The following is a 22913-nucleotide window of genomic DNA, read 5'->3' as shown; positions in this document are numbered from 1 at the left end:
TTGATCAACTGTATGGAGTGCAGAGAGCACTTAACAATCTGCCTAGAAGGTCCTTGGGGGTTCATACTTCATATGAGTGCCTGTTCAGAACTCGAATGTTTGTTCCAGATCTTGATGGTCCTGGCGTGGTGGCGGCAGAAACTCCCTTTGACGTAAATGAACGTGTCACTATCTTACAGGAGTTGCAACAGTTCTGTGACGACAATGCTTCTGCCAGTGCTGCCTCCACAGGAATTAAGGAGGTACCTGTGATGCCTACAAGTTGAATTCCTAAAGTTGGGGATCTAGTACGTGAAAAGGTTGCTGTGAAAAAGGAGTTCAGTCCTTCTTATTGTGCACCGGTCCTAGTCTTGGGAATACACTGTACAAGAACTGTCATTCTACCACTGTTGGCTGGTGCTAAAGAAAACCACTTTGTATCTATTGACAATGTCCTTTTACACCATGTGGCCAATCCTGCACATCAGATGAAAAGGAACAACCAGTGGTTCCTGAATCCCTCTTACTAATGGTAAAGAAGTTCCTCTACAAGTTGTACGCAGCAACACTGACACCTCTCCGAGCTTGGGGAGGGTGGAAAATGTTCCACTAACATATGTTTTAACAAATAATACAGAAACAATTGATCAATTTGACACAACTTCAACACATACGGATGGCATCATTTATTCTGAACCACCGCAGGAAACACCCACCTACAAACACGGCTCCAGCTTTTGCACAAACTGCTTCTGGATATTTTGCCGACATCAACGACAATGTCTCGGACTCATACGCCTCTTCAACACCTGAACTGTCAAAAACACATAAGCTGATAAATTGGCTTAAAGCATCTTACTTTATTCTTCCAAGGAACTATCAGTGGCTTTCCTTGACTATACTGGCTTTCCTGCTATGGATTGGGTTTATTATAACATTCTTTTTACTAATACATGGTCATTTTCTTCCTGAAAAATTGACAGTTGAACTGGTGGATGAGATCCTAAAACCACATTTGTCTTCTCACAAGGTCCATAGAGACTTGTCTTTTGTAAACATTTCTGCTATACCAATTCCTGATGGGATTGTTTGGGATGAAATAACATTTGATATATATACGGCCCGACAGAGGTCATTCAAATACTATATGTGCTTAAACTTTCAATGAATGCTATATTAGTACCCGGAGTAGTTTCTGATGATTGGGATGTGAAAACAGTTGATTATATGATGACTGATTTGCAGTATTACAATGTATTTAAAAACAAAGACGTTTACCAATCTAAAGAGAATAATGGTGATGTGTTTTGCTATAATTATTATGGGCACGATTTCATCCACAGAGCAAGTACCCAAAAGACCGTTTTAGTTACACACAATGGGAACATTGTGTGACTCCACCACAAGGGAGTTCTAAAACATATTCTGAAAAGTTTACATATTTTTTCTGGGCACAATGTTAAAAATGCTGAGTCACATTATTTTAAATTGCCACCGACAGAAAATGTATGCATATTATTGACAAATACAACATTTCTTTATTCGGATTTCTTTGTTTCCTGGTTAACTATAGAAGGCTATGAATATTGGATGAGGTTGATTGACTTAAAAAGTGTGTGGGGAACTAAACATTGGCAAATACGGGGGAAGGAAGCTTTGTTTAGAGTATGCCTGATACCTGTTCAAATTATTATATGTTTAATTGAAACTGTACAACTAACAAGTTGTTTAGGCTTAGCAAAGATTAAGGAATTGAAAACGTAAAATTTCATAAATGGCAAAAATATGCAACTGAAGATCACCTCAATGATTGGATCCAGAATGGCACGCTTAATGTTTCACTGTCACGTCCTGGTGGGTGGTTTTTGTGGCCAATAGATACCAATGGGTGTCAAAAACATTTTATAAACTCCACGGGTTTTTTAGAATGGCTGAGTGACCACGATTTCCCTGAGAAATCAACTATGTCATGCACTCGGCTGCCCAATCATCCCTGCTATTGGTTAGGGATGAGGCACTGCTAGTTAGCCGGAGCAAAACCCGGACTAAGGGGGACAGGTGTCACCTGTAGTGGGTTAAGACTCAATTTCCCACACTGCAGGTGACTCTGACACTCAAAATCCAGTAGTCTCATTAGAATAAAGAGAGCCTATGTGCCAGGGTGATCACATTGAAATAAACTAGAACTTTCAAGCCTTCATGGGAAAGGTAGAGGACCAAATATAGAAGTGTTCCTAGAAGAGTAGTTCAGTGAAGATTATGTCCCAAAGTGTTCCAATTTCTTCAAAGTGAGACATGTTTGCAGAGTCCCAGCTTCTCCCCTGGCACTGGAGACTCCTTCAAGGCTAGTGGTGGCCTGGCCTCTTAATTACATGGACTGGAATCTTCTACAGAGAGCCAGGAAGTGTAGCCCCTTTTTGGGTGTCCTTGAGACCTCCAAGAGACTGGGGGCAAGCCAACATGCTTTTGGAGAGCACACTTCAGGGTGACACAGCAGCAACTGGTTTGCCCAGGCCAGCTACGATGCAGGAAGGTTGTGTAGTCCCTTCCTAGGGCAGAAATTACTCCTTGAGCACAACAGATTCTTCTGTCAGCGTGTATTAAATGGTTCAGGGTCTCAGTGCCACATTCCTGGTTTATCTGTGCTTTGCTGCAGTGTGGCACCAGTATATATGCTGTAGTGTGCCTTTGAAGTTGGGTGATGTTCAGAGTGTTCTCCGTTGAACCACAGATGCCTCCCCTAAATTTCAGTCATGTCTGCCATGGGGCTGTAGAATGTAGATCTTTATCTTTACTGGATCTATCTCTGAGAGGCTGAGTGTCAGAACCTCTCCCTCCGATCTTTCAAGCCAGGCCCACAAATGGTAGAGGTACTCATTCCAGTTGTGTGCCCAACTTTAAATCTGCTGCTGGGAATGCACAGATGTGCCCCTCCATCCCCCAGTGTGGTCTCAAGTTGGAATAAAAGGCATGTGAAGCATCTTAGGGCAGAGAAATGTTCTGTTTCTAGAAGAGGCATTTCTCCATGATCATTGACAAAACCACTTCTACCATAGGAAGGAGGAAGGGCTATGTCAGGACAAATAGAATGACAGTAAACAATATGAGGCTGTTATGCTACTATCCAGTGTTGCAGGTAGGAATAATTGTAATTGTAACACTTTCCTCATGTTAACCTATGGGCAGGGCAGCTCTCCTATGCAGTGAAAACACACATGAGTATTCTTCATTCTCTGGGCATACCTGCCCTTGCAAACATACAAGACTGCATTGGTAGGCTGGAAACATGGTTAAAAGCACCATAGATGCAAGTGCAAACACAGGCTGAATATAGGTTCAAAGCACCATTAGTGCTTATGTGCACACCCAGACCTGCTATGACAGCTGGATATGTATTTAAACATGCCATATGGGCAAGTGAACTCACAGGCCTGCTATGACAGGCGTAGCACGTGTTTGGTAAACATTTGGGCACACATGCACAAACAGGCCAGTGCCACTTCCCATATATGTTGGAGGGAGCACCCATTTCCACATTGTATTGACAGTGGGAAAGGTCCCCGGGCCTTAAGGCCACTGTGTAGTGAATTAGCAAAAGCCAATGGGAAGAGCTGGTTCCCCTAGGTAGGGAACCCCAGTGGGGGTTCTTCCATACTGGGCATGGGACACCATTGTGTACCTGCCCAGCCTTTCTTCTATCATCTGAGCCTTCGTTCAAAAGGTGCTCTAGGTTTAGAAGAGGGTCCCCTCAGGATTGGCTATGAAGACAGAAGTGCCAACCTAAGCACAAGTGCAACTGAACCTCCTCAGGCATCGGCAGACCTGATACAGGCATTATGGGCTATTCTAGTAGATGCCACATGCATTGCAATGTCTCACTAGTAGCCAGGCTGTACCTGCCCCTTTTTACAGGGCACTCCGGAACCAAGCACGTAAGCGCCCCCTCCTAGCATTTGTAGGCAGGCCACGCACACTTTCCCACAGTGGGAAAGTGCCCAGAATCAGAAGGCTACACAAAGAGCGCCAGCAAAAGACCAAGAAGAAAAAGCAAAATAATTCAGGGAAAACCCCTTAAAAGAATCATCTCCAACACTCCTTTTGTCTGTATTACACTACAGTTATGAAACATCACTTGAGCTTATTCTAGGTGAAACTATGCAAATACATGTTACTTTTTTCTTCCAAAGTTAAAGATTTAGAAGCAGACAGAACTAAGGGGGTCATTCCGACCCCGGCGGGCGGCGGGCGCCGTCCGCCTGGCGGGAACCGCCACTTGGCCGCTCCACGGTCAAAAGACTGCGGAGGCCATTCTGACTTTCCCGCTGGGCGCCCGCCAAGGGAGCGCCCGCCGGCCCAGCGGGAAAGGCCCTGCAACACAGAAGCCGGCTCCGAATGGAGCCGGCGGTGTTGCAGGGGCGCGACGGGTGCACCCGTCGCGATTTTCACTGTCTGCTATGCAGACAGTGAAAATCATGCTGGGCCCCTGTTAGGGGGCATGGCAGTGCAGGGGCCCCCAGGGGCCCCACGACACCCGTTCCTGCCATCCTGTTCCTGGCGGTAAAAACCGCCAGAAACAGGCTGGCGGGAAGGGGGTCGGAATCCCCATGGCGGCGCTGCTTGCAGCGCCGCCATGGAGGTTCAGCCCAGCCAGGGGAAATCCGGCGGGAAACCGCCGGATCCCCTTTTCTGACCGCGGCTTTACCGTCGCGGTCAGAATGGGCAGGAAAGCACCGCCAGCCTGTTGGCGGTGCTTTCCGTCGTTCACGGCCCTGGCGGGTTTTACCGCCAGGGTCGGAATGACCCTCTAAATCTTTTCATAGATGTATATAAGTCACAGGATTGAATAATACAAAGGACTATGACCAACAGATTGAAGATCGATCGTGACTACCATCCACTGCACCATCGAAGAGGAACTGTCAGAGACAGGAATGCTATACATTAGGACAAGAGAGTAATGCCAAACAGTAACAAAGAAACTAGAAGCTGTGGCTTCTGTGACTGGATTTAGTGAAGACACAAGTGCTATCAGATTCAGTTACCTTGATGCTGTTGTAGCAGAATTTGGAAGCATTCTAAAAACCCAGAAGATGTAGAGGAAATGTTCGTACCATGAGATGTTAATTACATTATTAGAGACATTATATGATACTAGGAGCATTCTTGTCTGACACCAAGATCGAACCTCCCATAATGGTTCTATCAACTGTTTTGGGACAATTTCAAATGAAGGTGTGTGTGATGAAGTCTTCCCTGTCTATCAGGGAGCAGGATGCGTGAGCAAGGATAGCATTTAAAGGCCTACTTTCCCTCTCCAAACCCAAACAGTGGAACCAAGAAGATATTTTCTTAATTTAAATAAATTTAGATTCAGGCATATTCAAGCAAGGCAAATTTGTTGTCATGTTTTTTGGCAGGTCACTTGGAAGTTCTGAAGTTACACCTGTTATAGTTGTTTGGGACAAGGCACTAGAATTCGCCAGCAGGAACCAAATCAGCTGTCAAATTGAGGCTCATATTTAATATGGTTGCATTATGATTCCACTACTTTTTTGACGCAGTCACAACTCAAAACTTTAGTTAGGGAGACATTACAAGGATTGAGAATGGGAGTTCCCATGCATCCTCCGATGTATTTTGATGCTAACCCAGATTTATTAAGGTCAGTGAACCTGAGTGTGCATCAACATAGTGATCCTGTCCAAGAGGGGAGTGATAAGGAGAAATATCTTAATTTCTCATTGTTACTTCCTCCATCTCTTCCTGCACAAAAACAATTCTAGCCGTAACACAGTCACCTTTGAACCATGGTGCAGGGGTGTCTGCATTGATGCTAGGCCGCCAGTAGTGCACCAGCGCCAGTGCAATGAGAGATCAGAAGTGCAACATAACTTAGTAGATATGGGAGATCTTTGCTCTCTCCTTTTCACACAATGAAACACAGAAAGCTGCCTTGCTGCATTGTGTTGCAGGAAAGGTTTACATCTGGACCTTAGGGACTGATTAGGAGTTTGGTGGATGGAAACACCCATCTGCCAAACTCCCAATGGGGTGGTCGCATCCGTGCTGGTGACCTCCCTACCCGCTCCATCATGACTTTCCCACTGGGCTGACCGGCAGAAAGCAATGAGCTCAGTAGCAAAGGTGGGGGTGGGGGCTGCACTGCCCATGCAACAGGCACTGCGGAGGTACTTCTGTGGACTCTGCACTTGTTCTCTGCAAGCCTTTTCATGGCGGTGGAATTGGCATGAAAATGCTGGCGAAGAACAAGGTTGTTATTAACAGGGTGTTGCTGAGTTTAGCGCCGCCCTGGCTGATTACAACTTGCACCTCAGTCAGCCCGTCAAATTCTAAGATCCTGTCAGGGACAGCAGTAGGTTGGCAGGTCTGCCTGCAAACCTCATAATGTGGCAGTTCGACCACCACAGCCGTCCAACAGCCACCATGAGGCTGGTGGTTTTCGGACTGCCAGCCTCGTAATCAGGCCCAGAGTCATATGTTTTTTTTGCCTTTTGTCCACTTATTCTTTGTCCTTTTGTTTTGTATACAAATGTTTATCTAAACATGTAAATCGAAAAGAGGAAAATCAACTATCTCAATTTTACACAATTTATGTAGCATAAAAATATAATGGTTGCCTATTAGAATTAAAGACAATGAGCTAGTTATAAAATGTATTTACATATAGATCCATTGAAAGCATCACTTGTACTATAACAACACATAGGGGGTCATTCTGACCCTGGCGGTCCAAGACCGCTTGGGCCACGGATGACTGAAGCACCGCCAACAGGGTGGCGGTGCTTCATTGCCAATTCGGAAAACCGGGTCCGGCGGTTTCCCGCCGGATTTCCCCCGGTTGGGCGAATCCTCCATGGCGGCGCTGCAAGCAGCGCCGCCATGGGGATTCTGACCCCCTTCCCGCCAGCCTGTTTCTGGCTTTTTTTACCGCCAGGAACAGGCTGGCGGGAACGGGTGTCCAGGGGCCCCCTAACAGGGCCCCAGCCTGCTTTTCACTGTCTGCCTAGCAGACAGTGAAAAGCGCGACGGGTGCAACTGCACCCGTCGCACACCTGCAACACCGCCGGCTCCATTCGGAGCCGGCTTCTGTGTTGCAGGCCCCTTTCCCGCTGGGCCGGCGGGCGCTACCTTAGGTAGCGCCCGCCGGCCCAGCAGGAAAGTTAGAATGGCCCCAGCAGTCTTTTGACCGCGGGGTGGCCGAATGGCGGTTTCCTCCAGGCGGGCGGCGACCGCCTCCCGCCGGGGTCAGAATGTCTCCCAAAATTCCCTAAATGCTCCCTAATTAATTTAATGTAAAATAACATCTAAACTTACCTTGTTTTGCAAATATATAAAAGTTTGTTTTTAAACGTAGAAAGAATTTAGATTAAGGGCATGAATGGGGAATTGTTGAAGGGAATTGAGTGGTTATGTGAACCTAACCAGTGATACTTTAATGAAGGAATGCAATGTGATTTATGAAGATGGTTATCCTAATGTGAACAGCAATATTTATTGATATATTATGTTCAGTGCCTTAAATATTTCTTTATTTGAGGAGGAATTCATGATCATGATTTTAGTATGGAATGTCATTATATATTTAATGCAATTTGAGTTGACGCATTTGAAAGACTGGACCCGGAGGGACTTGCCAGTATAAGACTTGAAACCTGAACTATTGGGGCCTGATTTATGAAAAGTTAGTGCCGCCTTGGTGTCATCTATTGATGCAAAAGTGGTGCAAACTTGCAAAATATAATTATATTTTGTACGTTTGTGTGCTTTTGTGTCAGAAAATGACGCAAAGCAGGTGCTAAATATTCATAAATCAGGCCCTTAGTCTTTTGGCATGTTGATGAGATATGCGGGACAGTGTTTGGGTGATACACAGGGGAGGGTGTCTTCTGTTGTGTCTCCTTTTTGTTGAAGATTTTTTATATATCGTGGTGGGTTATTAAAGGGTACCATAGTAGCTTTTTAATTTTACCAAATAGTTTGTGTGTGATTGTGTGGTAGAATCTATCAATATTTTATATGGATTAGTGATGTATTAAACAGAAATTTATTTTTTTATTTCTGTATTATCACTGGTCATTTTTGAGGGTGAGAGGTTGATGGTAGGGATTTGTATGTATGAGGGGGAAGTGTTGTTGTGATATGTTGTAGGACATGTGAGATGTTTATCAAGGGGAAAATAGACTTATTTTGCTTTTATTTTAAAAAGTAGACTGTATGTTAACAAGGATACAGGTTTAGAAAATCTTCTCATATCATGTTAGGTAGTTTCAATTTGACTTCCGAGTTTCAACAAAAATTGTTCTATTTGGGCTAGAATTGCCATCTCAAGAGTCCAAATACTAATGTGCAGCTTTCTGAAAGACGTTCATGTGTTACAAAATATCTTTTTCACCCAAGTAAGGCATTGCTATAGCCACAATTGTTTGTTCTTCCATGCATTACGCATAGATTCTTTACTTGGTGGAGTTATTTCATAATTTAAAAATAGATTTATTTTCATATTAATTTCTGTTCACTCTCTGAAATTAATAGGTAGTCAAGAAACATATAATTGAATTCTGATTCTGGAGTTTAACATCACTAACATTTTCAAGAGTCTGGCAAACAACCCAAACATTCCCATTTAGCATGGAGTACAGAAAACTCACTTTAGTTTTTTTGTTTTGTTGTTGAACTATTTCTGTTGTGATAATAAAACAATGCAATATGAGTGTCTGAATCAGACTTTTCCCAAGATGTATCAGATCAATTAACTCTTCTAATTACTCTTGTTTTTCAAAAGACCTATATTTTACATTTTCTGTCACACTAGATTTTATAGTTGTAGTGTTGAATTTCCTAATGCACCAAGTTGATAAACATCTGCAGTCCATGTATTGAAAATTGCTGCTTAAGCTTCTAAGAGAACACAGTTTCAAAGGACGGGTAGGAGAGCTTTAGAGGGATGGCTATCTGGTAATGGACAACCTATTCCTTTCTGCAGAAAAACATGGCAACAATATATATGGTATAAAGTCCCCCTGCCATATATTATAAAGATATTGTCACTGAAGAGTTTCATGACCATATAGAAAAATGGGTTCAAAGACTGAGTTAGTTTAGTAGATTATGGAACTCTGAGGTGACTTGCAATATTGTTAGCATGAGCAGCAGGGGATACTTTATTCCATAAAATACATGTCCTCACCATTACCTTTCCCACAAACCACATCCATCCTTGGTGTATAGCTCTTATACATGAAAAAGAAAGCATGTTTGCAAACATGATAAACAAAAGTAGGATCAACACATCAAAAAAGCTGTTAGATATTTGTTGCAAAAACATATTAGAATCAGTTTAATACAAATCATTTTTTTTCCAAAAGTGCCAGAGCTCTGAACGTCTAGAAACATGTAAAACAATAAAAAGCAGTGGAAAATGCCACAAAGCTTGCACATCAACACCAGTTTTTAAGCAGTGTCCATATATAGCAGTCCTTTAACTCATCAAGCAATGGAAATGCGATGGGTGCCAACCCGGCCGGGCACCTATCACCCAAGGTGTCCAAAAAACCGCTGACTAGGGAATGGTCAGTGGTTACGTAGAATACATGAACAAAAGGCCAGGGCACACCGAAGAAAGTTCTGTGTGGTTGATCCAAGTGGTCATTCAATCAGAGTCGAAGTCCAAAGCACAAATGAAACTAGACATTTATTAAACGATGAAAAGGTGTGGTCAATATTCAAGTCAAAGACCACATGTGTCACAATCAATCCAAAATACAGCCAGCAGCCGACACGTGTTTCGTCTCCTAGACTTTATCGAGGTTGTGGGATAGATAGACAATATATACATATTGGTATAATGGGACAATGACTAGTTAAGTATATACAAACATGATGTATTGAAGCTAGGGAATAGAACAGATACCCATGTGTGACTACATGCCCGGCACAACCAACTTCTGTGAATACATATGTGAACATACTAGTAAATTATACAGAATTATTGTAATGCGCACCGTGCGTAAACAACAAAGTACACAAGAATAATGTACAGTGTGTGAGACCAAGAAAAAGTGCAACCACACTCAAGAAAAAGAAGCCTGATGCCGTATACTGAGTATGCACTATTATGACAGAGAGCAAGTGACAAGTCCCGCAATCAGCCCATACATGAAAAAGACACCAGAAAGTGAGTGAGCAATTATATATACCCAGGGAGCCATATGGTGTGAAAAAGTATATAAAGTCAAAATAAACGGAGAATCAAGTACCTTTAAATATGCAAATATGGACTAGAGTAGGTATTGGAAAAAGGAGTTCCGAAAAGGGCGTGCTTGGTTTCCCCTTTGTAGCCCAGAGGGAATATATATATGTTGAAGTGAGACATGTCAAGTTTGAAAAAGTCAGGACAGTGATTCTTTAGTTGTGATATTTGTGTGTATGCTCCTAACATGTCACAAGTCAGATTTTTGGATAGCTTATCTGCCTGTTGGGCTGTAGTATTACAAACAGTGCTGTTAATAGGTGGTCACTTCAATACTATAAAAATGCTCACTTAGAGGACTCTTGCACTGCATATATGAGAGAGAGGAGATGGTTGCAGAGTTGGAATTAAACAACTTTATTTATTAGGGGATTTTCCCATATTTCTGCATTGATGTTCTATACACAAGATTGGATATTGTACCCAATCATTGGGGATATATATAAAGCACAGACCAAACCTTAGAAGCAACAAAACACTGTACATAGCAACAATCTGCATAGACAAATGAATGGTAGAAGACCTGTAGGCATGTTTACATTGCAAATATATATGTGCAAAATATAAAAACATAGAAGAAGGGGGGGTGCTTTTTAGAATGGTGTGATGAGTTCTGAGAATTTTCTTGAATTTCTGCAATTATTATTTATTTTCTTTCAGAATGCTTTAAAGTGCACACTTATTCCCAAAGCGATGTCTTGATGTTAGTCAAAATCAAGACCAAGAAAGCTGCAGACTAAATATAAGTAGAAAACAGAGACAGAGCATGGAGACATAACATTAGCTAGCAACCACCATGTTTTCAGGAGTTTCAGAAATATGGTAAGTTGAGCTTCAAGAGCAGATCTTAATGGAAGAACATTTCAATGATTAGCTGCCAAATAGGTTAATTATCAGCTTCCAGTTCTGGCTTCAGTGATAGGTCTGTCTTGAGACAATAGTAGCCTGATTAGCCCACTTGAGTGCAAAGGCCAAACTGAGGTAAAGGTTGTAAAAAAATCAACAAGTGATGGTAATGTTTTATGAGAATGGGTGAGAAAGGTTACTTCTCATATCAAACATCTCAATACCACATACTGATCATCTCAGTAGAACTATGTCATACCATAATCCCTTAAAGGTGACTGAGCTGGAAGTGCCCTTCGATATACAACCCGAGTTAACAGCAGCAGGGAACTTCAAATAATGTAGTGTTTATCAAGAATATAGAAAAATATTAGTGCAGGTACAGTGGATGATATGCACACAGAGTGTGAGGCAATTAGGTCTATATAAAAAAGTATTTTGGAAAAATCATGGATGAAATAAAGCACCCCAAGTAGTAGATGACCCTACACAAATGATTGAACTGAGTAGAAAATGCATGTCAATGTTAGTTAAGATCTTACATTGCACTTCTCACACAATAACCAAGGCAAGAAAGGAAATAAAGCCGGAGAACATTCCAGGATTGATGCTTTGAGAAGAGTGTTTAGGACCACAATGAGTTCATTAGCTCATAGAAACTTTGGCCCAGATTTACTATTACTTGGCACAACACAGCTATTTGTATCAAATGGAGGGAGAAGGAATGTTCAATATTTACCAATTTATGGTGCATTCCTGCTTGCTCTTTGCACTGGCGCACATGGTGCAGCATAGTGCCAACATGTGTACACTTGCTCCATTGTGCTAGCATGCATGCTTAACAGGCAGGATTGCTTTTATACAGGAAGGGACAACTTCCTGCCAAAAAATCCTCAAAGTCATTTTTCTCACTACCATTCCACCCACACCAAATGTGACAATGCCACTCCTTTGAGGTCAGATATTAACACTCAAGCATATACAAGGGAATTTCCAATGCTGGAGTATGAGAGGAGCAGGCTTCACAGTAGTAAAAATGACTTTGGGAGTTCTTCGCTACCAGGACATCAAAATTCTACAAGTACATGCCCTGCCTTTCACTCACATAGCACCCTGCCTTGTGGGCTACCTAGGGCCCACCTTAGGGGTGAAATATATGTAATAAAAGAGGAGTTTAAGGCTTGGCAAGTAGTTTTAAATGCTAAGTCGAAGTGGCAGTAAAATGGTATACACAAGCCTTGCAATGGCAGGCCTAAGACATGGTTGAGGTACACACTAAGTGCTGCAGGCATTCTAGTAGCATTTAATTTACAGGCCACGGGCACATGAAGTGCCCTTTACTTGGGACTTACAAGTAAATTAAATGTACCAATTGGGCACGCAGTGGTCAGCAGTGGTAAAGTGGGCAGAGTCCTAAAACCAGCAAAAATGATTGAGATCAGAAAAATGGAGGGAAGCAGGTAAAAAGTAGGCTGTTAGGTCTAACAAAGAGCTTCATAAACCTGGTATTTTATCCTTAGTAACTATTATTCCCTTTTACTCTCCAAACTAATGAATGAGAGAGAACATTTGGTGATAAATACTGAGAGCAAAAATAGCCAAGGTGTTAAGCCTAAACCAAATATAACATCCAATGGCCAAACCTAGACAGAGATATCTACAGGCTGAATCTTACACTCCTATTAGACCATATTAGTTCTTCAATGTATGACTTATACATATCAGTCAAAGTGAAGAGGATCTTGACTCCATCTTCAAGGGAAGCTATCCTTGTGATTTTACACAGGCTTAGACACATCACAAATCACTCATATACATATCACTAGACCACAAGAAGATTTGATAGCAGTTACTGATTTCTGTTACTGCAATGACCTCATCATGTGGACAACAAACTGTGTTTTCCATAAAAAAGCCCATTCCACACCTTTGTGGCATGCTCATCAAAGGAGACCTCATCCCGCCCTGATAAGGAGCACCTGAGTGGACTCAAACTCTAGATGAGAGAGTTCTCGATACAAATTACTGGACAATCTCAGGGTAAACCCAAAGGATGTTCCTTTATTACTGGACACCCATGGTAACACTGAAAACAGAAAAGGCAGGTGAGTGACGAGTTCTAAGACTCAATCATCCTGCATAGTGCCAACAATATTCAGCCCACTGTTGGCCCATTAGGGTCAAGGGCTTTCATTAGGGCAATTGGGATCCCTAATATTAGATCTACAGACACATGTGTGTGAAGGTAAGATAATGTCCTAACTTGGCTTGATATATGTAAGAACCTAACTGGGGTATATTGATCAGCCTAGTCTCAGCAGAAAGGCCCATCATCTGTAGTTAAGCATTGTGGATGTCACTCATTCACCTGGTTCCAAACCGTGCAGAGAACATTAGAGCCAATGCTGGGCCACCACTCTGAATCAAAAAGAAACTGAAAAAAGGAAGAATATCCTACTTCCAGGCCGCTTCCAAGGAGGGACAAGGGGGAAGGGACAAAATAATAAAGGAACACTTGAGGTATCGGTTCTGCTCAGCGACGGTGCTGCTATGTTTAACAGGATCATCACTTCTGGGACCTTCTGGTTTAGGAGAAGGTGGATGTTTAGGAAACTGCACTTCTGGTTATTGTCAATTGCAATACACTGGAAATCATAATTAAGAGGCAATCACCAGCAATGCATCTAATCCTCCAAATAGGTTTCAATACCATGCTTCAATATTTCACACTTACAGGTTTCTTCAAAATCATTTCATGAAAGTAGGTCAACCAGATACACAAGTGGCATCTTCTGGACGTCTTGAAGGAGAACTTGAGGTACTGGACAGAGTTAAAGGCACTTCACGGTAAAACTAAAAACATCTGTTGAAGTTAATGACACTTTCACAATGACATTTGGGGGCTGATTTATGACAATTTAGCTCTTCCTTCACATCATTTTTTGACACAAAAGCCGCGCAAACTTACAAACTATAGTTATATTTTGCACGCTTGAGACACTTTTGCATCAAAAAATTATGTAAAGGTGGTGCTAACTTTTCATAAGTCAGGCCCTTGGCACATAGATTGGAATCAAACAAACTCACAAGGAAATAGGAAACCAGGTTGCCCTAGGCACATATGTTAAAAGTTACACAAACTCTCAAGGTATATTAGTAACCAGGTTATTCTCAGAAATGGAATACACTTTGAATTAGGTAAACTCTGTGCAAGACCATACATGGCACAAGTTTGGAGTTACTGACACTCTCAGGGTTGTACTCAATACATGGACTAAACTCATAAATGAGTCTACACATGAAACAAGATTATTCTGGACACAAGTTAGGAGTTATAGACAATCCCAAGGTTGTACTCTGTACACTGGCTAAATTCAGAAACAAGGCAATATGTGAAACAAGGTAATTTCTTGGCACAAAGTTGGACTTACTGACACTTCCAAAGATGTGCTTTAAACATGGATTGGAGTTAGAGACTCTTCGAAGATATGCTAGAAAACATTGTTTTAATCTGTACAAGGTTAGACTTAGGTGCACTCCCAAGGTATGCTAGAAATCACACTTACACTCGGTACAAGAAAGGAGTCAGGTGCACTTCCAAGGCATGCCAAAAACACAATAACTCTCAGTACACAAGTTGGAGGCATGAAGTTGGTTCAGGAGACAGTCTCTAGTCCATGAGCAACATAGTTCAGAAGCCAAGACTTAGAGAAAGAGTCCAGATCAAGAAAGACCAAGGAGATAAAAGACAGGCCTGCAAATACCACTATAGATAGTGCACACTAAACTCAGGACAAGTATTTAATCTGGCCTAACACTTGAGCTGGAGATCAAATGATGCCGGCAAGTCATTGCAAAAAGTTTGAGAAAAGGCAATATTGTAGCTCAATGAAGGAGACACTGGATACATAGATTAAATCAGGTTTCAGAGTCAGAAGCCCGATTGTTCACAGTGGACACATGGCTACCCTAAAAGGGTACATGATATCTGTAGGTACTAAGGGCCAGATGTAGTAAGCCGTTTGCATGTCGCAAACTGCAAAAAATCGCAGTTTGCGGCATGCAAATGACCGAACGCGATGCTCATTCCCAAATTGAAAGTTGGTACCGACTCGCAATTTGGGAATGCGACTCGCAAATAGGAAGGGGTGTTCCCTTCCTATTTGCAACTCACATCGCAATTCAGAGTTGCTTTGTGACCGCGAATGCGGTCGCAAACCAACTCGCAGTTACCACCAGTGTCACACTGGTGGTAACTCATTCGCAAAAGGGAAGGGGTCCCCATGGGACCCCTTTCCTTTGTGAATGTCGACAAAAATATTTTTTCAGAGCAGGCAGTGGTCCTATGGACCACTGCCTACTCTGAAAAAAACGAAACCAAATGGTTTCGGTTTACTTTTCAGTTTGCAACTCTGCAACCCTGTGAGTGCAGGGACTCGATATGGGGTCGCAAAATGCGACCCACCTCATGAATATTGATGAGGTGGGTCTTTGCGACCCCATAGCGAGTCGCAGAAGGTGTCTGAGACACCATTCTGCATCCAATTTTGCGACTTGCAAATTGCGAGTCGGTCAGAAAATTGGATTTTCCTACATCTGGCCCTAAGTCGCCTAAAACCTGCATAGCAAGGGAACTAAAGGGCCCATAATTCAGGCCTTTAGGAGGGGGGAAGCCATGGAGTACTCAAGACAAAACGGCACAACAGGGTAAGGATTGACACGAGGCCAGAAATAATACCCACAGAACAAAGGGCAAAAGATTGAGGGGGTCATTCTGACCCTGGCGGCCGGTGACCGCCAGGGTCACCGACCACGGGAGCACCGCCAACAGGCTGGCGGTGCTCCCGAGGGCATTCTGACCGCGGCGGTTCAGCCGCGGTCAGAAAGGGTAAACCGGCGGTTTCCCGCCGGTTTACCGCTGCCCCATTGAATCCTCCATGGCGGCGGAGCGCGCTCTGCCACAATGGGGATTCAGACACCCCCTACCGCCATCCTGTTCATGGCGGGAAACCCGCCATGAACAGGATGGCGGTAGGGGGTGCCGCGGGCCCCTGGGGGCCCCTGCAGTGCCTATGCCAATGGCATGGGCACTGCAGGGGCCCCCGTAAGAGGACCCCGCAAAGTATTTCAGTGTCTGCTTTGCAGACACTGAAATACGCGACGGGTGCAACTGCACCCGTCGCACCCCTGCAACTACGCCGGCTCAATTCTGAGCCGGCGTCCTCGTTGCAGGGGCATTTCTGCTGGCCCGGCGGGCGCTCTTTCGGAGAGCGCCCGCCGGCCCAGCGGAAATGTTTAAATGGCCGCCGCGGTCTTTTGACCGCGGTGCGGTCATTTCACGGCGGTACCTTGGCGGACGGCCTTCGCCGTCCGCCAAGGTTAAAATCACCCCCTGAGTCATGACAGTCAAGAGTTTGTTTCCTGCAAAATTATGCTTAACTTTGATTGTACGTTGCTGGGTAAAGGTTTGGCCAGCAGACTTCTGAAGAATTTACCTGATCTGGCCTTCCTGACATGTGTGCATCCACTAATATTCAAATGTTGTGTCAGTTAATGTGACCTATGGAATTTTAGGAAGAAGATATCACTTTGATTTGACAAATATTTATATAACCACCTAAATGGGCAAAACATTCCCACGAGTGGGGTCATTTTAGAGCGCCACTCAACAGGGTTGCACCAGTTACAGTCGAAGACTAGAGATTTTGATGGTCTTTTTAGTCACCTTCTCGATTGTCTGAGGAAAGGGTGACTCATCTCATTGGCCACACTGCCACCCTGCACAGAATAGTGTAATTAACAATTGTGAAATGTCTACTTAAAAGAGTCCCAGTTGGTAGAAACATGCCACAAAAGAGAAAGACGTTTCTTGGGAATCTTGTATCTCTTGATGGAAAATGAAGATTGAATGAAAGAATAACAAGAAGACACAAAGCTTGTCCTCTTAAAAGGAGAGAGAGAGCTGAGCAAACTTCATGGAAGGAGCTACAGAATTATTTGTAGAAGAACTAGAGTAAATGTCTTGCACAAAATGGAAGCAAGGGACAGTAAATGTGTTGAACAATAGGAAACAAAAGGGGTACAAAATGTAGTGTGTGACTGCTAGACAAAAGGCCTCATTTACGAGGCCCGTGGGGCAGAGCGGCACAGCAAGTGCCTTGCTGCGCTGTCCTGCGCCACCAGGAAATGGCAGAAGTGTACCATATCTGCAAGATACAGTGCATTTCTGTCCTCTCCCCTGCACACAAATTGCTGTCTAGCACCAACGCAAGCACCCTTGCACCATGCCTACTTTGTGGGGATGATTAGTTTTGAGCAGGAAAGGACAACTTTCTGCACAAAAACAATCACAGAAGGGGTTTTCCTCTTTCTACACAGCACACATAGAAAGATGAAAGAATGGAAAGAAACGTAGACATTTCTCCCTGTTGCATCATTCCAATGCCACCCCTGATGTGGCATAGGAAAAATGGGTAGAACTATAGATATTTCTCCCTGTTGCGTCATTTTAACGCCAACCCTGCTGTGGCATAGGAACTTGACGCATTCCCAGACTTATAAATCTGGGAGTTCGCCAGAATCCTTCTAGTTCCTTGGGTGTTGCATGAAAACACCCCAAGCAATACCCATGTAGTCCCCCTTTCACACAGTGTTATGCTTGGAAGTGGCCTTGTAGATATGGGCTGGCACATTGCGCCACCGGCGTATAAAAAAACAATGCTCTTGTGGCACAGTGTGCCGCTAGGGCCTCTTAAAGGGGGCCTAAATCCCCTGTTGATTCAGGTTGATTGTGTTCTGGTACAGAGAGGACCATCCTGGCACTTCAGACTAGACACTACGGCCATCATTCTGACCTCGGCGGTCTTTTCGCAAGACCGCCGAGTTACCGCCGCGGTGAAGACCGCCGACCGCGGCGGTATGCCGCTGTGCGCATTCCGACCGCTGGGAGCGTTCCGCCGGGAAACCGCCGGCAGCCAGACTGGCGGTCGGCGGGAAAGTGGAGACTGGTCAACCTCCACCGCCACGCCAGCAGAGCACCGCCCCCAGAATTACGACCCACATTTCTGTGTGGCGGTCTTCTGTTGGCGGTGTGCTGTCGGCGGTCACGTCCCTATGGCTCCCGTCGCCTCCCGGAGGACCAACGCACAAGGTAAGTTGATCGTCCGTGAGAGGAGGGGGTTGGGGGGTGTTGTGTGATGTGTGCGTGCATGGGGGTGTGCAGATGTGCATGTTGGGGTGCGTGCATGTCGGGGTGCGTGTATGTGCATTTCGGGGTGGGGGTGGGGAGGGGGTTCGTACCACCTCTGGGGGGTGGCAGGGGGGTGGAGGGGGTGGGGGGAGGACTCGGGGGGGCAGTGGGGGGTGGGGGTGGACCCCTATCAGTGCCAGGGAAGGAATTCCCGGGCCCCGATAGTGCCTACCGCCATGGTTCGCATGGCGGTTCCCGACCGCCAGAAACCGTGGCGGTAAGCAGGGTCATGATACGGGTGGCGGTCTTGGGGCGACCGCCGGGCCGGAGTGCGCAAACTCCAGCCCGTCGGTCATGACCGCCGTGGCGGTCGGAGTGGGGAAGTGGCGGTCGATCGCGGCGGTGACCGCCGCGGTCAGAATGCCATTTTTTGGACCGCCGGTCTGTTCGCGGTCCGACCGCCGCCTCTCCGCCGACCGCCAAGGTCAGAATGAGGGCCTACGTATTGGAGCAAGAGCAGGTTGATTTCCAAAAGGATGCTTCCAGCTCGAGATAGCATGGTGGGCAAACATAAAATAGACTGTGGTGTGGCCCTGAGTAATTTCCTGTAGCTCAGATTAATTCAAGCATTCTATCAATCACTTTTTTGTACTTCTCAGTGAGACACCCTAAGTGCAATTGGTATGCCCAAATTTTCATCCTGTCCTCACTGGTCTACTGGAACCAAGGTGCACCATATTGAAGAGGCTCAAATAGGATGAACCCAGTCTGGTTTTGCTTGTGTTCTAGGTCAAGCTGACCTGGCCTAGCAGTTCAAACTGGACTTTTCCTATTGGAGCAGGACCAAGGCTGATTTGCATATGGATGGTTCCTGTCTGAGGTAATGTGCTTGACAAAAAAAAACATGGACTGTTTCATGGGCCTAAGTGTCCATAGGTAGTTATTAGTTCAAACATTGCATCCTTCCTCGGTTGAGGTGGGGGCATGTCGGAAAGGCTTGGTGGGCTGTCCAGCCCATTTTTTTTAAATGAATGCCTGATCTCAGGTGGGCTTTCAAGGCTACTGGGGAAACCCCACAATCTTGCCTTTCGCAGGTGCGGAGAAAAAGACTGCTGTGCACATTTGTGAATGGGGCACACCCTGATGTCAGGGCAGGCTGCCCAACCCCCTTCTTTGTCTTTTCATAATAAATCCCTGACTCTTTAGTGGGCTTTTTGCCCCTGGCAGGAAGGGCACACCAGAGTTAAACCCTCCAGTTTGCTCATGGGAGAGAAGAAAGACTGTTGTGCATGTGTAGGAGTGGGGGCATGGCTCGATGCCTGTATGGGCCACTCCTACTCCTTTCTTTATCACAGTGAATCCCTAATGTCTAGTGCCCTTTCTGCCTTCTGAGATGGAGCAGATTTGGGGTAAACCCCCAGTCAACCACAAGAGAGGGAAAGAAAAGCTGTTTTTTTTTAAACTTTGGAGGGATGTTTACCGTTCCATTAGGATCTGCTCCCTCAAAAAGAAATTCCTAGTGCTATGGTGGGTGATTACCTGCTTGGGGATCACCCATTTGTTGCTATTAATTAGCAGGGGGTCCACAAGAAAGAGTCACCAAACAGGGACCAGAAAAGTGCACAGGAAAAGAGGATCACAGTGAGAAAGAAACCCCACAAAGTGGAAAAACTCTTTTGCAGTCTTGTAGCAGGTGGTTGAAGATGAAGATTGAATTGAAGAAACACAGGAGCACACCAAACCCTCCGGACAGCAGGAAGAAAAAAAGAGACAAGCAAACTCCAGATGAAGAACTCCAAAAATAATCAAATAAAGACTAGGGGGAACAATCCATGACAAAAAAATAAAGCAAGGGGTGACACACAGGATAAAATATAGGGAACAACAGTGTTAGCATTCCATTGTTAGAAACAGTCCCTGGTATATGATTCTTACAAGAACTGACAGAAAAAACTCAGCAATATCTTGGATTAGAAATCTCCATTGAAATTCTATTGGCTATCTACTATATTGGATAGATATAGTATATAATGCTAAAACACAAGCCAATTCTGGAATTCCTGGAATTCAATAGGTAGTTTGGCAATCTTCTGCCAGTAAGCTGATCTGTGACTCTAATAATGCACTGCATGACAGTGTACCCTCTAGATCATGGAATACCTCTTCAGGTGTTTACAAGCAGGGAATGATCAGAGCTGCTCAAGCGGCAGTGGATGCCAGCAGTGAGATAAGTGCAACCTTTGTGTCTTCACTGTGCATCAGTTTAAGCTGCTCCTTTTCCTGAAATGCTAACGCATAGTCTCTCATTTGTTTCTGAGTACAGTCTCTGCAATGTTAGAACAGTTTCCCCTGGTATTCATCCAGGAGATGGAACTTTTGGTGAAGCATATGAGACAAATTGTGAATGTAAATATGATAACCTAAAGGGAAACTAGTCACTATATTTAGTTTTACTGTATGTGTTGTGTGGAATCTGGGATGGAACCAATGATGTATAGAATGGGCCAGTTTGGAGCTTTTGTCTGGCCTTGTAGTGATTTGAGATGAACCATATTTCCCTTTGGTTCCTATCAATTTACATGACATGACTACCGCTCCTTGTGTAGTCTCGGTGGGAGATGCATATCTTTCAGTAGCTAGAAGCATAGACTTACCACAGAGACAAGGATGTTATAGTGGGCAAAATTACTAAATTCCTGATGGTGATAAAGAGTATAGTTTCCTTTTGGAAATGTCTTCCTGACAATAATAGGAAGAACTGATTTATCAACTATTGCCATTTTACTTAGGAGATTGTACTGCTCTGTCATTTTATAATGATCTTAAAATATAAAGTCTTACAGGAATTAAACTCTGTACTGATTGACATAATACGGGGAGTGGACAGATGTAAAGTTTCCCTTAGTAAACAGAAATTAGACTAGAGGCCTGATTTAGATGTTGGTGGTAACAGTCCCATTGTCATCTTTTTAACTATAAGCCTGTGTGCCCCCACAATGGTCTGTCAGCCATATTTAGTTGTTGGCAGTCCCACAGACAAAAGACCATATACAAACTCCTATCTCTGTCAAGAAACATCGGCCACGTCAATGGCAGGAAAGGAAAAAGGGGATGCTGGCGGGATCACAGCCAGTTTTCCCACTGTTAGATTTTGATGTGTCTTACCACCAAGGAAAAAGTGGCCATCAGACAGCCACTCCTCAGTTTGCAGATTAAGAGGTAAGGAGGTGAATACCACCTTTTTACCAATACCCCCTCTTTGACTTGCCACGACTGGACAACACGTGCCTTCACAGCTGCCACCGACCCATGGAGAAAACACGAAATCCCCTGTCGACAGACTACAAGGTAGGGAAGCCGCATTGACAGGGTACATTGGGTGGGCACAGCACAGGAGGTGGGAGCCACTGGAGACATATACATGTCACAGTAATATATGTAATCACAGTGACATTCATATGTCAGGGACATGAGTGGGTCAACATGGTCTAAAGGGTCCAGCAAAGTACCAAACGGGTACAAAATGCAACCCAAATTTGAATTTGCATTCTCCAAAAACCCACCTACACTCTTAAGAAACTTCCAGATTTTAAATATTTCTTGGCTCAGCCTATAACCAGATCCCAGCTCTTAATTCCCCCTTATGGGCCAAGCTAATTAATTTGCTCACCAGCAGAGCGATCAAAGCAATAAAGATTGACCAGAACCTAGCCCAGAATTGTTGGGCTTGTCACAGTCCTGAAAGTAGTCTCTAAGGGCTGTCTGTGTTCCTGATGCCCCTGGAGCTTGAAGTTACATCTGTTTCACATGACGTATCTATGTTTCAGAGAAGGGCATTGGTGGAGCCCACCCCAATAGATAATAGTAGCAGCTCAATCCTGGATCGCAAGTAAGCCTGGGCAGAGTTCACAGAGTCTGACTGTGTGCAATTCTGCAGAGCTGAATAAAAACTCTGTGGAATTCAGTGGAGGTGGTGTTCTGTGACCCGCGGAGTTCTGAATGAACTAGATCTCGGAAGTGCTAAGCAGAGTTAGACCTTGTTAGATAAGCCTAACCCTGCCTAGCGCTTCTGAGATAAATTTTGGGTGCATTCAGGAGGGCCGTAGGCAGTGAAAGCTGCAATTTCTTGTTCACAGGCCTGTCTTGTGTGCAGTGCACATGGTGCAGGCTGGTGCACAAGAGCACTGAATTTAGGTCAGAGCTATAGGCAGCGAAAGCTGGCAGGTCTCTTGTGCACCGGCCTGCCCTGTGTGCACTACACACAGGAAAGGCCGAGCACAAAAATGGCAGTTTTCACTGCCTACGGCTCTCCTGAATTGAGACCAGGGCCATAGGCAGTGAAAGCTGCAGTTTCAGTCCTTGTTTGTGCACAAACAACAAAAAAGAGACTAGGACTTACCTGGGTCTTCCAACATTCAATGTCATCCAATGGCAACGAGATTGCAGTGGCTGCCTCCCTCTGGCCTCTGCTCCCAGGCTCTGGTGCGCACTGCAGCCCAGTTATGGGCTGCACAGCACAAGTGCAGACTGTCTGTGCAGCCCATAACTGGGCTGCAGCATGCACCAGGTGAGCTTCGCTCTGCTGGTGGGGCTAGCAGAGGTTTGGACTAACTCCGCGCTCCAAGCGGA

The sequence above is a fragment of the Pleurodeles waltl genome, chromosome 2_1, assembly GCF_031143425.1.
Source record: "Pleurodeles waltl isolate 20211129_DDA chromosome 2_1, aPleWal1.hap1.20221129, whole genome shotgun sequence".
Classification (NCBI taxonomy): Eukaryota; Metazoa; Chordata; class Amphibia; order Caudata; family Salamandridae; genus Pleurodeles; species Pleurodeles waltl.
Note: the sequence above shows the minus strand (reverse complement) of the source record.